Source organism: Melopsittacus undulatus, chromosome 6, assembly GCF_012275295.1.
Source record: "Melopsittacus undulatus isolate bMelUnd1 chromosome 6, bMelUnd1.mat.Z, whole genome shotgun sequence".
In the NCBI taxonomy this organism is placed as follows: Eukaryota; Metazoa; Chordata; class Aves; order Psittaciformes; family Psittaculidae; genus Melopsittacus; species Melopsittacus undulatus.
Genome location: NC_047532.1, coordinates 59208327 through 59223051, shown reverse-complemented (window position 1 = coordinate 59223051; position 14725 = coordinate 59208327). Strand labels below are relative to the sequence as shown.

General features: G+C 44.7%; 1 protein-coding gene across 2 annotated transcripts in view; it reads left to right on the top strand.

The window, feature by feature from the left end:
- Positions 1 to 14725, top strand: part of DDAH1 (dimethylarginine dimethylaminohydrolase 1) — a 55772-nt gene that overhangs the window by 459 nt on the left and 40588 nt on the right. The gene's annotated exons all lie outside the window — the stretch shown is intronic.

The window sequence follows — 14725 nt, the reverse complement described above, 5'->3', positions numbered from 1 at the left end:
GGTGTAGAGGGCAACAGCGGCAGCGGTCGGTGGCGGAGCGGCTGCTCTCCAAGGCGGGTCCCGGGCAGCGGTTTTTGCCCGCCTCCCGCTGCCGTCCCGCCCGGCAGACCCCGGCGGCGCTGGGGCTTGTTGGGGAGCGGTGCTGTGCTCCTAAGAGCAGGTGGACGGTGAGCTGTGACTCATCCTTTCTGCGAGGTGGCTGGATCCGTCCTGGGGGATGGATCGCGGGTGGACTGTGCGGGTTTGTGTGTCCCTGCTGCAGCACTGCCCCATCCAAGCCCCGTTTGCATTACATGAGCTGGGTTCCAGGCAGTGCATTACTGGTACCTGATCCAAATGCACCTTGCCTGTGTGCAAAAGCTGCTGTTTGTTTTGGTGGACTTGGCATTAGCATCAGTGCCCTTGAATTTGCTGTGGCCTTCCCATGGCAGCTGCTGCAGGTCCTGTGGTGGGAGGTGTGGGTGTATGGGGGATGCAGGCTGCCTTGTTGAAGAAGGGTGTGAAGGATGTGCAGCCGTAGGAGTCCTACTTTAGGTATTATTGGGGCTTCCTTAACATGCTCAGCCCATTCATAAGCTAGCTGAGGCCTTGTGTACGTTTAAGTGTCTCCCAGTTATCTGCTCAATGAGTTGTAAGTAGCAAATTAAACCTTACTCAGAAGCTGTAAAACTACTCCACTGGCAATCTGCCGTCCTTGTAAGCATGCTTTAACATAACCCTCTTCCAGTTCCCATTTTCTCTGTGGTACCATAGCTCATTTCGTGATCCACAAGCACATACTGTGCCTGTGAGACAGAGTTGGGCTCCAAGCTGTAGTATAGCAGTAGCTGCTCTTGGGCATTGAGTGCAATGAACAAGTGTCTCTACTTGGTATTTTTGATATAATGCCCTTCATGTAGCAATTACAAAGCTTACTTGAGCTTTGCCCAACAGCACAGCAGTCTGCGATTCTGCACACATGCTGTACATGTGCATTTCTTTATGCGTACCCATGTGTGTTTACCCTTTGAAGCACATCTGAGTGCTCTTAAAGGTGATGGCATCAGAGGAAAGTGTGTTTGCCACATGCTACTCTCAGAAGCAGCTGTTTCTCAGCCAGAGTCCAAGTGAGTTTTCACTGGTCCTTCCCATGACTCACTGGTATATAGTTTTGGGACTCCTGCTGCCATTTGCACAGTTTGCCCTTTATGAGAGTGGATGTACTTCTTTCTGTGGGTGACTTGTCCAAGCACAGTCATGAATCAAGAGGAGAGAAAAAGATCTCAAGTGTAATTTGAACCTTGTTAGTTTTCTTGGATAATGGAGCAAATCCCTCCCTTGAGTCTCCTGAAGTAGAAAAGGAAAAATAATTGAACAAGCATCCTCTTAAAGCTATAACAATGCACTGCAGTGTAGTGCTTGTCTAAACATGTAGTTCTTAATTATTAACAAATTGTTCTTCTAGGAACATCATTACACCAGTGTCTTGTGGAGAGGGGGAGAAGGTACGCATTTGTGTGGGATGATGCTTGTCTGCTCCTAGTCCTTCTCCCCTTCAAGGGATCCTGTGGCATAGCCTCCCCTCCCCAGCATGGTAACTGAGTCAGTTGCATTTAGCCTGTGAGTCTGCTTTGAGTAGTGCCCAGGGTGTCATTTTGAAACCAATCAAGGCTTTAGAAAGCAGAAATATGTACATGACTACTTTGTCTAGAGATCTGCATGCCATGGTGGAGGGCTTGGTGTGTGTCTTGGGCTTCTTGGTGAACATCTATGATGACTTTGCTGTCAGAAGCAGCCCCCAGGAAGCAGCAGCATTTCTTGTAGCTTCATAAGAGGGCATTTCCTATTGCAGCCAGAGCTTCTCTGCTCTTGTTGTCTCCAGCCCTGGTTCTGGAGGTACCAGCTGCAGGTAGCCCAGCTGCAGGCAGTCCAGCCACTTACTTAGGCCTGTGGCCACCTAAGCTGAGGGATTCTAGCACCTGCCCCTAACCCTCCTGTTCATCCTGGTGGGTGTCTATCAGTAGCCTTTCTCAGAAAAGAGAGGCTTATGTTCAGTCTTTGAATTCCCTTTTGGGATAATTCCTGTTGTCTAGTAGCAAGAGAAGTTGCTGTGGGGTCTGTCCTAGTATCTGCCCTGTTAAATGCCTTTATTGGTAACCTTTAGTGGAGGTGGAGGCATTTGTATAAAACTGTGAACTGCCCTGGACAAGGGTGAGATGCTATACCCATGAGGTCCAGGCTGAAGGATGGGTCTGAACCGTGGGACCTGGTGGACTTGAACAGAGACAAATGCAAAGTCCTGCCCCAGGGAAGAAATGTTCCCTGGGTGGGACTGAATGGGTGAGGGATAGAGCTGCAGAAAAAAACCTGGGTGAGGTCTGGTGGGCAGCACAGTAGCCATGAGCCAACCAACAGTGCATCCCTGAGGTAAAGAAAGCCAATAAGACCGTGGGCTGTGTTAATGAGAGCAGGACCAGCAGACCGAGGGAGATGATTACTCCCTTTACTTGGCACTCACAGGCCGCATCTTACCAAGAGCATGGAATCAGGCTCTTCAGTTGTGTGGCAGGAGGGCAAGGGACAACAGGCATGGATTGAAGTATGAGGTTTGAATGGGGTATAAGAAACCTTTTCAATACAGACAGCCAAGCGATGGAACAAGGGTCTGGAAAATCTGTGCATCCTTGGAGGTTTTCAAGACCCAGCTAGATAAAGCCTTGAGCAACTTGGTCTGTTCTTATAGCACTCCTTGCCTTGAGTGGGAGGTTGGCCTGGAAATACCCTGAGGTCCCTTCCAATGTGAATTATTCTGTGAGCAGCTGTACGTTAGGATATGTGGAGTCAGGCATATGTCAGTTGAACTGCCATGAAATCTTCACTGTCAAGAGAACAGACAGAAATCTGGATTGCTCCTGGTCTGAAGGATCTGCTACTAGAAAATCAGGATGAAGCTCTGTGAAACCAGTTTCTTCATGCTGCCTCTGATAAACTGCACTCCTACCTCAACTGCCTTTGTCAGCCTGGTATGAAAGTAAAACAAGGCTGTTGCAGTGCATTGTCACTTGCGTGGTCAGTTGGGTAACAGAGGGAAAGAGGTTGGATGCAGTCTGCCTACAGCACCGGTTTCTCAAAGTGAAGTCTCGTTTTATGTAATGTGTAAGTGCAAAGCCATAAATATTTTAGCAGCACAGTTGGCGCATGCCTGGATTAACCCAGTTAACATAAAGCCCAGCTCCTGAGCATGCACTCCTGACCTAAGCCTCCCCATAAGGCAGGACTCAGCCAGGCTTGTCTTGCTGATCCCAACTGCGTAATGGATGTCTGTACAGAGCAGGCAGGAGCAGTGGAGGAAGCAGATGAGGGAAGCAGGGTTGTAGAGTACCATTTCTGCAGAGAATTAACAGAGGGAGGGATTGTGTCCAGGAAACCTGTCATGAGGCATGCAGTAGGTCAGGCTCTGAAGCCTGATCAGGCAGTGAAAGTTGAAGGGCACGGAGGGCCTGCCAAGATGCATCCCAAAGGCAACAACCTGGCTGAATGCACAGCTAGAGCAGTGCTGTTTCAGGTGTATTATGCTGCCTTACAAACTGTCTGCCACATGCATGAGCTGTCTCCGTCTCCCCTGTTTCATGCTACTGAAAACCCATAACGCAATATTGAAGAGCTGACGTAGTGTGTTCTTTCACTGACTAGACTCCTTGTTAAGAAGGCTTGTTGTCCATTACTATAACACTGTATGGAGCAGGCAAATTTCTGCAGTAGTTAGCAATAGATTGAGCTTTTGGGTTTATGTAGATAGTATTTCTTACCCCTTCAGCACTATTGAATTTTTTTTTACCGATTGTCTGGAACAAACCAAAATAAAACCTGAAGTTTTGTCTGTTCTTGCTCCAAGTTATTGTAGGGAGAAAAACAGAGTTGGATTAAATTTGGTCATGGTCAGTCAGTACTGGGAAAAAGCCCAGTATTTTTTTATTTAGTAAAATAGAAAAATTAGTCATGCATTTAATGATTTGCTTGGAAGAGTCAGACTTAGTCCAAGATATTATGTTTCTGTGTTATCAACTTCTGAACTTACTTTAAAATTCATAGTTTCTTGTGTTAACCTTGGCAGAAAGGTTAAAGGCTTTTGAAGTAAGCCAGATGTAGATTGTTAATGTGGATAAGCTGGTGTTCTGTTGAGCTGTGTGCAGTTGCCAGTATGCTTGATGCTCAAGTTGAGTAACTCCAATGGAAATGTTGTGATAGCTGATAAGATTGCCAGTTCCAGCACCTTTTGTTCCAGCGGTATGTTCTCAATTGTTTATTCCTCTAGTATAAACTCTTCATGTTACCTTCTGAACACAACAGAGTTAGTTGCTGAGAAGAGCCCTCATCACCACATTGCTCTTGTTGCCTAAGTTGTCTTTATGTGCTTGGGATAGCACAAAACAGCATTTCCACCACTTTTGTGCTTATGCAGATAGATGGAAACCCAAGAGCTCAGCAAAACGTACCCACAGTGATCTGGCCTCTTCTCTACTGCTGCATAAAGAATGGAGAATAGCTGGTGCTGGAGAAGCTTCAGGAGTTGCTGCAGAAGAAATCAATGCAGTTTCTTCCTCTGTTATCAAGAGGAAACTTCCACCCAAGAGTATTGTTGTTTCCCATTCCCCCACAACACACTGGGGACAGCTGACAAACATCTTTCCTTTCCATGGAGGATGAACACTTGCTGATCACTAGAGGGGCAAGAGATTACACATTTAAATACCATTTTAAATAATTCATAGTTCTTAAAATTGTTATAACAAATTGTGTCAGTCTTGTACATTTGCACTGACCCCTCTGCATGTCGTTATTGTGCTTTACCCTTTAACTTTGGTGTTCTGCCTAGAAAGCTCATTATAAAGCACAGAGGTTACTACTGTGTTGTTGCTTAGGGCTTAAATAGTAGCTGGGTAAACATCAGCAAAAACTTTGTGAAGGCTGGCAAAAATTAGCAATGGCACGAAGTACCTTTCCAGCTTCTTGCCTGATTGTGTTTTCTTATGTTTCCTATTATACACTGTGCCACCTACATGCTCCTTTAGCCTGTCCTTTTCACCGTCTTCTCAGTCTAACCTCAGAATTGGAGTGAAAGCATGCAAGATATTGTCAGTGTGTTGTTTTGTTATACTGAAAACAAGTTGAGAAATACCAGCCAGATATCAGATAAGATGTATCCCTGAGTTTTAATGTGGGTTTTGGTTGTCTTTGTGCAGAAACAGGTGTAATGATCTTCCACAAAGTATGTATCACTTGGAAGCTTTCTGCGGGAGCAAATGGGATGCTCATCATGGGTAGCTAAGTAACTTGTCAGCATCTGCATCAATGTTTTCTATAATATATTTCATTGGCTTTCATTTTCTGTGTTTTTGTGTTGGCATATAAATTAACTAAAAAGTGGGCAGTAGATGAGCAAAGCTCATCAAGAAGTACTTAAGTTTGCTCTTAAACAGTATGGAGAAGTCTAAAAAAGAACCCCACAATCATTTGGACATTATCAGACATATCAGGAGCCTGTGTAATGGTGGTAGTGGTAGACATGAGGAAGGATGTTTTGGTCTTCTGAAGCAGTCTGATTTCTTTCTGTGATTCTACCTTCCACCTGTTTTGCAGTTCAAGTGCTGCCTCTTGGTTTGGGTAGGTGTTCTTTGGTCTTGAGGTTCACTGCTAATATAGCTCTGACCCTATGTTAATAGGACTGCTGCTTTGGGTGAATTGGTTATACCAAGAGCTGTGTTTTTTCATTTTCAATTTAGCTTCTGTGATCACAGATTTAATGAAAAAGTTAGGAAGTAGCTTCTAGTTGTCAGACCAATATAAGTGGACTGTATTTATTGTAATTGGTTTCTATCTATAGAATTGCAAAATGATCTTTAAGGACAGTCTAGGAGCAACTTGGATTTCATGCTTTTCTAGCAGAGGCAATATTTAGACTTTGTTATTAAATTGTGGTGTGAAGTTTCTCAGGGATATCCAATTTGCTGACCAGAAGATTTAAAAAAAGCCAGAACCCAAATTAAATGTCTGGTTTTTAATCTCATGTGGACACTGATTATTACTGTGCAAGCCTGATGTTGGCTTTTGTACCTTGTTAATCACTGTTCTGTTAGCTGTGATAAATAGCCCTTGGTGGGCATGGTTCAGTGCAAATGCTAAGTGGTTAAAGACTCCAAATAACCTTAAGCATTTCCTCAAGAAAGTGCACAGAGCCTTTTCGGCTGCTCTGGCACATATGGCTTGGAGTTAATCTCGTCTTTCCCCAAGAGATTTCTGCCCAGGCTTTCAAATCGAACCTAAATCTTTGGTAGCATTGTAGACACTAGTTTACCACAGTCACAGCTAGAATTTTGGGTATGAGATCCAAAGGTGGGTTTGTAACATCCCCAGTGTAGGTTTCTTGATGGCTTTTGCATTTGTGTTTTTTAAACCCTATGCTTTGTACAAGTCTGCAGCTCCCTACACTCTCTACAGAAGAGAGGGCTGGTATGTAGATTGCAGTGCTGTCTTGTTAAATGTGGGATCTGACAGCATCTCGGGAGGGTGGTAGAGCAGAGCATTGTGATGCAGAAGAGCTGCGTGCTCTGCTTCTACCTGTTGGCTTCTGAGGTGCTTTGGTATGGAGAGTGCAGCCCCCTGTGAGGTTTCCCATACTGTACTGATGGCACATGCAGCAGCTGCTCCCAGTGTTGTGTTAAGACACACACAGAAGCATATATCTTCATTTTCCCTCTTCTGCTTCCCATGTGCTTCCACTTGCAAACTCTCCTTCAGTCCTGTGCCTCTATCTGGGCCACTTTCTTGCCCTCCATGTCTCCATATTGGCCTCCCATAGCCTCTGTGTACTGGTCTGTCAAGTCAGGGTCCTGACATGTCCTGCCTACCATGCTCCTATGCAGAGCCCAGGCTATAGTGCTGCTGGGCTGTATTGTACTTTCAATAGAAAGAACAGGAGCTGGGATGGCATCCCCAGTGGCAGGGCACACCTCTGCTCTCTGTGTAGCTAGATATATAAGCCAGTGGGGTAGATAGTCCTTAATCTTTGCAGCCCTTACTAGCAGGTGGCTTTATAAGGGTAGTACTTTCCACATTCTGATACTGTGTTCATTGGGTTCATTTGTTGCCCTAATGCAGCATCTTGCCAAGCATCCTCCAGTTTGAGAGTCCTAATTATTTTATGTAAGGCCCCTAATATTTCACATCAAACCAGTGGGATTCCTTTGGTGCTAATTTAAGAACATGAGTCTCTGCTCTAGCTGTAGACAGGCTTTTTCCTTCAAGAAAAATTAAATGACACGTTTTATGGCTGAGATGTACCTGAGACAGGTTTTGCAGTCATCTGAGGCCACTGATCACATACAAGTCAGTTGACCATACTGTAATGTACAGTTTTACATCATTTTGAGTAAAAAATAAACCCAAACAAGTACTTATGAAATAGCATGCTCAAGACTTGGAGACTTTATTTTCATTTCAGTAGAGGCTCAGTATTTGGCACTATCTTTAAAAAAATTATTGTGATAACTTGTTTCTGGAAGGTTTATGTATGCTAAGAATATAGGAACTGGCTATCCATTTCTGGTTCTGGAAGCCAACCAGAGTTCTCTGACAAGATGAAATCATCTGTCTCATCTCAGTCCCAGCTGGCCACAGAAGCAAACTGAAAGAAGACTGCCACATAATTGGATGCTATTGGCAGTGTTGCAATTGATTTTACATTTCTCTGTTCTTTTTCTAAGGCTTAATGTAAGAGCTGTCAGGGAAGCTGAATCCCCAACCTCATATAAAGGGCAGTCTTACAGAGTAAGAACAATGCTTGTGCATATGTCTCTGCACTAAAGTGTGGTTGATGTCCTTTGAGTCAGAGAGTGGCAGCCATGGAAATAGTCATCTCCACGCAAACCCAAGCTAGAAAGAGAAATGGTTTAGAGAGTTTTTGGCCTGTTCTCCAGAAATAGCAAGCTACGTGTTTTAAAATCCTTTACACAGTCAGCAGTAAACTTCAGACCATGCCTCTCTGCAAAGGTGAGAGTAATTTACCAGCCCTACAGAGTTAATTTTGCAAACAGCATAAGTACTTTGCAGAGTTTCACCTACCCAGATAGCCGAGTGTGCCTGTCATCACTCTGCTTAACACAGTAAAAGTGATGAATGTCAAGTATTTAATGTTCTTCCAAGACTGTACAAAGAAGAGGTGGTGTGGCTATTTCTAGTCATTAGGTATTCACTTAAGTTTAATGCAATACTTCATGGCTTGGTATCTGTTATAAGCCTCCAATGGGAATACTAGTGCCTGTGCAGCAATCTCTTGCGACCCTTAAGGCAAGCGTTTGCTAATTCTCTGTGCTGGGATGTGACCTTATTGTGGCACTGTAAAGCAACCAGCTTGCCTTGGCTGTAGGGCTCTGGGTTAGGGCAGTCCCTTTTAGGTGACTGTTTCCAGAACTCCTAAATGCTGTATGACTGAATATAATGCTGAAAGGACCTTTTTACTGATTATTTGTCTGAACCTGAAATGCTGTGTGAGGTTCTGGTTACCCAATCTGGAAACACAGTGTAAGCGGAAAAGGTGGAGATGGATGAGAAGACCTTGCTGCAGTATAGGACTGCTGCAGTATGGAGTGGTGCTAATTAGGTAAATGCCTTCAGCTCGAAATTATTTTGGGGAGTGGGGAAATAGGAGAGCTCTACAATGTTTCAAATGGTGCCGAGAAAATGATTTGGGAATGATAGTGTGAAACTTGATGATGTCCAGAGAAATAACCAGGCAGCAAATTCAAATAGAAGGAAGTACCTTTGTCATGCAGTGCACAACCGAACTGTCAGATTCATTGCCAGGATGTTTCAGGGGCCAAAAGTACAGCTGGGCATCAACTAATGAGAGATCCATCAGTAGCTGTTTAACACCTTGATGCAGATGCACAATATCTGGCTTTGGAAATATGTACACTGCCTCTTACAATAAGCTGGGGAAGATACACTGGTGACAGCAGCACTCTATACTAGCCCACTTTGTTATTCTTAAGCTGCCAGTACTGACTGCTGTTGGAGTCAGGCTGCTTGGATGTACAGGTCTCTTAGATCCACTTAAGCTGTTCATATGTTATAAATAAGCTGTAATACTGATAGCTGTTTAGTGTGCTCATTGTGAGTCACTTGCTGTGATCCTGAAGGTCACGAGTTGCCCAAAGAACCTTGTGGAGGTCTTGCGGGTGTTTCCATCCCCTGGCAAGGGGGACCTGTATTCAGGCTTTATCAAGATGTCTGACAGCATAAGATGGGCCATCTCTAGCATGAGATATAGGTGCTCTGAGGTCAGATATTGGTTTATTTGTTTCTCCCCTGCCACAGTAAGTCTGTCTTAGTTGCCAGAAAACAGAAGGATTCCACCATGAAGACAGTCAGATATTTCATGTCAATATTATAAAAGCATCCTCCCACCCTGCCCTTTAGCAAGTCAGATTGACCCTAAGAAACAGTGCACACTTTGTAAAGCAGAGGTTTCTCATTGGGAAATATTTTTTCTAGCTTTTCCACATCAGCTGTGAAAACATATTGCCATCCAAGCTTTGCAAAATTATTCATAGAATGAATACTTGGCATACAGTGGTTTGATATATTGAGAGCCAGGCTTAATGTTATGGAATGGAGTGTCCTAGAAGAGCCTTTTCAGAATGGTGCCAGGGGAAGGACAGACTCCCATGAGCCTTGCTGTCTGTGTTGTGGGACAGTTGTTGGCAGCTGATAACATGTCAGTTTGTGCTGTGGAGATGATGGACGGGCTTTTCCTGAATAGCCTGATGGAGATTGATTGAGCCTGAATATACCAGCATTGGTGATAGGAAATAATAGCTCATTTTCAGAGTGCAAGGAGTGTTTTGGAAAGGCACCACTCCATTCTCTTTTCTGTCCCTATGCCCCTGCTTAACAGCTAATTGAATCACTAAAAACTTGTGAAGTAGAAGTGGGAGTGATTTTGGGGGGGTTGAAATGGCAGACTGCCAGGAATGGCATCCATCTTATCTGAGGTAATGCCATGAGCAGCCTGAAAGCTATTTCTGACAGGAGAGCATCAGGGCTGGTTGGAGAGCTTTTAGAGAAGTAGGACTAGAAATGGCCATGTTTCCAAAAGTCTTCCCACTCATCAGCTGTCTGCATGGAAGCCTGATGTGGACCCACGGCATCAGTGATGCCCTGATCAAATGGGCTGTGGGAGTCTGGATGTGTAGGTGTTACATCCTGCTGGACAGGGAAGGAGGGCTCTTGTGCCACATCTGTTAGTGTTGGTGCTGGTCACTTGGCTGTAGTAACATTCCCAGTGGATTTGCCTGACCTGGTAGCTGGAGCCTTGACTCCCCTGCTGCCTGGATTGCTGTGGCATTGTGTCCTTGCGGTGCAGGATGACTGGGGAGTAGAAAGGTAAATACCAAGACAGGTGAAACTAATACAAAGAAAGGTGACTGCAATCCAGGGCTCTGACAAAGGCAGCTGGGTCTGTGTTACTGGTGGGGAAATACTTCAGCAACTGTCCTCTCCGCTGGCTGCAAGCGTGTCCTGTCTCTGCCGGCACTTGCTGTTTCATGTCCTGGCTTTGATATTTCCCGAGTATGGCTTTATCTTTCTCATTTCTCCATCCTTAGGGTAACCTTGGCACAGATGTCAGCAGCCACCAGAAACCATCAAAAGCTTTTGTGCAGTTGAAATGTGCTCTGTCTGCGCTTCGTCTTAAGGACTAAAGGCACTGCTTGTAATTCTGCACGAGGCTTCTCCAATTTTAACCTAGTTTCCACTCTGCTTAGTCCCCTTACCCTCTTCACAAGATTGCTGCACACAGCCAGAAGCCTAATGGGAGCTCCTAGAGGTCTAGCAGCCCTCCAAAGCACAGCAGAGTTCCTAAAACTTTGTGAGAAACAGGTTTGTATTTCTCCAGGGTGGAATGTAAACAAGGGACTGCTAATAAAACAGTGTGTAAGGTCTGATTCAGACATATAAATCCAGGGACCATGTCTAAAAATAGTGCCCTGTTTTGCATTCCTGAAAGCAGATTCACCGCATACCTACATCTTCCATGAAGTGCTATGGTTGTAACACACTGGACTTCTTGAGAGTGATATGAAAAGTGCTGAAAACCCATTTTAGTTTTATTATCCTTACAGAATACATATTGACAGTCATATTAAATATTTAAACACATGGAATGGGCTGCATCTCCCTGAGCTGATCTCATGATCATGTTTTTCAATAGTGGAAAGTCTGACATAATGTAACATTCATCAAGATGATATGATTCTAGTTTTAAAGTGTTTCTTACCCTTTAATATTGACTAGGAGATTTTAGACTGTAGTGTGGTGCTTTTGAAAGTATGTGGCTAATAGCACAATAGAACTTGCATGCATAGTATTACATACAGCAATATATTATATTAATATAATTAGCAATATTAAATATATCCCGCAATGAGTTTTAAGAACAAGCCAAATCCATGCGGAGCATGGATGTATAAAGAACACTTAATCTTTGTGCCTTGCTTTTTACATGCTCCTGCAGGGCTGGGAAAGCTCTCTTCATTGCTGATTCATAAAGCATCTGACAAGCCTCCCGTACACATTGACTGCTCTAGTAATGAGATTTTTTGTAGGTTTACCCCTTTATACCTAGTGAAAAATAGATGCATGCATTTAGCTTGTTGGGAAGGCACTGCAGAGGATGCAGAGGTGGCTTTGCCAGTCCCAGCTTTCCTTGTCATGTATCCTCTATCTGGTGCAAGGTATTAACCCCATCCCTACACAGATATCAGCATAGGTGATAACTCCTGTAGATGAGACCAGCAGCAGAATCTTCTCAAGGTGTTTTAATATGCCTGAATAACTGCTCACACTGTAGTACGTGTCCTCTGACCCCTGGCCAAAGCCTTGAATGGGAAGTGCAGGCTTTCCTCCTGAGCCCAGGTTTGGCAGTTTAGGAGCCAAATGCAGCTATGGGCACTTGTACTGAGAAGTTTAGGCTTCTGTTTCTAAACTCATTCTTGAAAACTGAGCTGCATGTATGCTGGGAGTGAGGCTTTTGTTTTTCACAGAAGGTGTTCTTACCCCCTGTTGTTTAGATTAAGCTGCACAGCTCGTTCACTCACTCCCCCCCCTTTCTGCCTCAACTCCTGGAGAACTGGGGAGGAGAATCCAAAGAATGTAGCTCCCATGGGTTGAGATGAGAACAGCTTAATAACTAAGGTGTAACACAAATCACTACTGCTGCTACCAATAATAATAATAAGGATAGAGGAAATAACAAGTGAAGAGAATATGACACCTTACCACCTGCTGACCAGCAACTCACTCCACCCTGCCCGACTGAGCACCGACTGATACCTCATCCAACCCCCAGAGCACTAGCCCTTCCAGGTAACTCTCGGTTGCATCCTGGGCATGATGTGCTATGGTATGGAATACCTCTTTGGCTAGCCTGGGTAAGGTGTCCTGCCTCTCCTTTCTCCTGGCCTCCCCTCCTCCCTGGCAGAGCATGAGGCTCAGAAAGTCCTTGGACAAACCAAACATTTGAGCAGTAACTCAAAACATACTTGCTATCAGCAACCGTTCCCAGCCCAAAAGTCAAAACACAGCACTGCACCAGCTACCAAGAAGGAGAAAAATGACTGCTACTGCTGAACCCAGGACACCCCCACTTCCCCTGGTTTTGGTGCTGTAAGAAAGCCAATCATGAGGCATAAAGCAGGAGTGTGCCATTGCACACAGGAAGCATAGAAAAGGTGTGTTTGAAAGTATCTCAAGCTACAACTGCTGCTGTATCAGCATAGGCTCTAGGAGGCTGCATTTCAGTGAACAACTAGAACAAGGTGTGAGGGTGACCCCTCTTGAAAGGAGCTAGGACTCTCCACAGTGTCCAGCACGGTCCTTCATGCCAGTGGCATGGGCATACATTCAGGTGAGACCTAGCATGAGAAGAGGGAATTTGAGTGCATTTGTATGTGGCCTAAGTCCTGAATTTCCAGCAAGGCTTTTTCCCAAGCTGATCTGTCAGTGGAAATTGCACTGACCCAGCAGTGATGCCTAGAAAGATGCTCCCTATGATGAAGCACAGTTGTGAGCTGTAGCATCCTACAAGTATCTGAAGTATTTACTGTGAGACATTAATCATACTGAGAAATGGTCTAGATCAGCTGTAGTTCAGGGTTGCATGGTAGCTCAGTCAGTGAGGCCAGAAAACATGGAAATACTTCATCCATCATGAATTGCACTCTTAGGAATATACCTGGAAGAACTTAGGTCTTGCCTGAGGTTCCTATGCAGAGTTTTCACCATGAGATTGCCTTGATAGAAATGTTTGCTGGGAGTACCTTGGGACTCATGGAAAACCTAATTCAGTGTACTTGGAGGGTCAGTTTTGTTGTTTTCATAATACTTGCTTCTCTGGAGTAAACTGCTCCAGTGTCTTACTGTGGTGGTGCCTTACCAAGTGGTTTTCTGGGAAGCAGTTTTTTGGTGAAACCTTCAGCACTGTACTTTCTAAATCCAGTTAATCTCTGTGGAAGCAGTCTTTTAGCATGGAAGCCAAGCAGACACGCACGGCAGCAGAGGGAAGAGCTATTTTAAAATGCTAGAAATTAAAAAGTGGGGTTTTTTTCACTTGCATTCCTGGGTCTTGGCCTGAACAAGGAGTGGAGGTGCCAGACTACTGCGAGAGTGTCTGTTGTTGCAGTATGTCTGGCTGAACCAGAAGAAGGAAATTCTTGTGAGAGCCTGTCTCATCAGATTGCCAGCCAGCTCCAAGCCTTACCACTTGTGAGTGTGAGCTGGAGAGGTGGGAATGTGCTGGGGAGAGAAATATTTGATGTAAAATATTAATTAATAAGGTAAAATAGTTCAATGGATGTAATAGGAGAGTGTATGTGTGAAGCATGGGGGTGGTTTTCTGCTCTGAACATAAAAGCAAGAAGTACATGAAGCAAATATGCATCACCCTCCTTCTGGGGAGGAGTAATAGGGAAGACTGTCTGGGTTGAGCACTGCTCTGCTGCAATGTGGTGCTCTACCTTTGGGTCTCCCTCTTGTTTGAACGGGTCCAAATCCAGCCCCCTGGTTCATAACATCCTTCTTAAAAGCTGTAGGTCAGGAGTTTTTTCTTGCCCTAGGCTAGACTCTGCTCTAAAACTTTCCATGTTGTCGTGTGCAGAGCTGCCTTGGCAGGAGCAGGGATGCAGGCGCTGCAGTCAGAGCCCTGGTGCCTCAACCCCCCTGTCCACTAAACTTATTCCATCTTGGCTCCATTTCAAGACCATTTAAAAGTCTGTAACCAGTCCATGCTGCTGTTTTCAGCATTATTGCTCCTGGTGGAGCTGTAACAGTGGGAGACTTTAAAGGAAAAGGACATAATGGAAACTGATTAGAAAAGTAGAGAAAGTCTTGGGGTACAATGAAGCATTGCCTAAGAAAGTGGGGGGGGGGGGGAGTGAGGTGAGGCCTTAAAAGGCATATATTCAATCACAGCAGGGCAGGAAATAGCTTTATGAGCATTTTTTCTTTGGTCCATTCATAACCTGGCTTTTACCTCATTAACTTTCTGTTAACGCTTTCTTCCGAAATCCAGGGTAGCTTATTCCCACTGAAGTCAATGTGAAGAGCCATTCAGTGCAGAGCACATGAATCCTCTTGTACAGATTAAACAAGAGAAGCTCCCAATGTTGCCCTTATCCTAAAGGGATGAGAA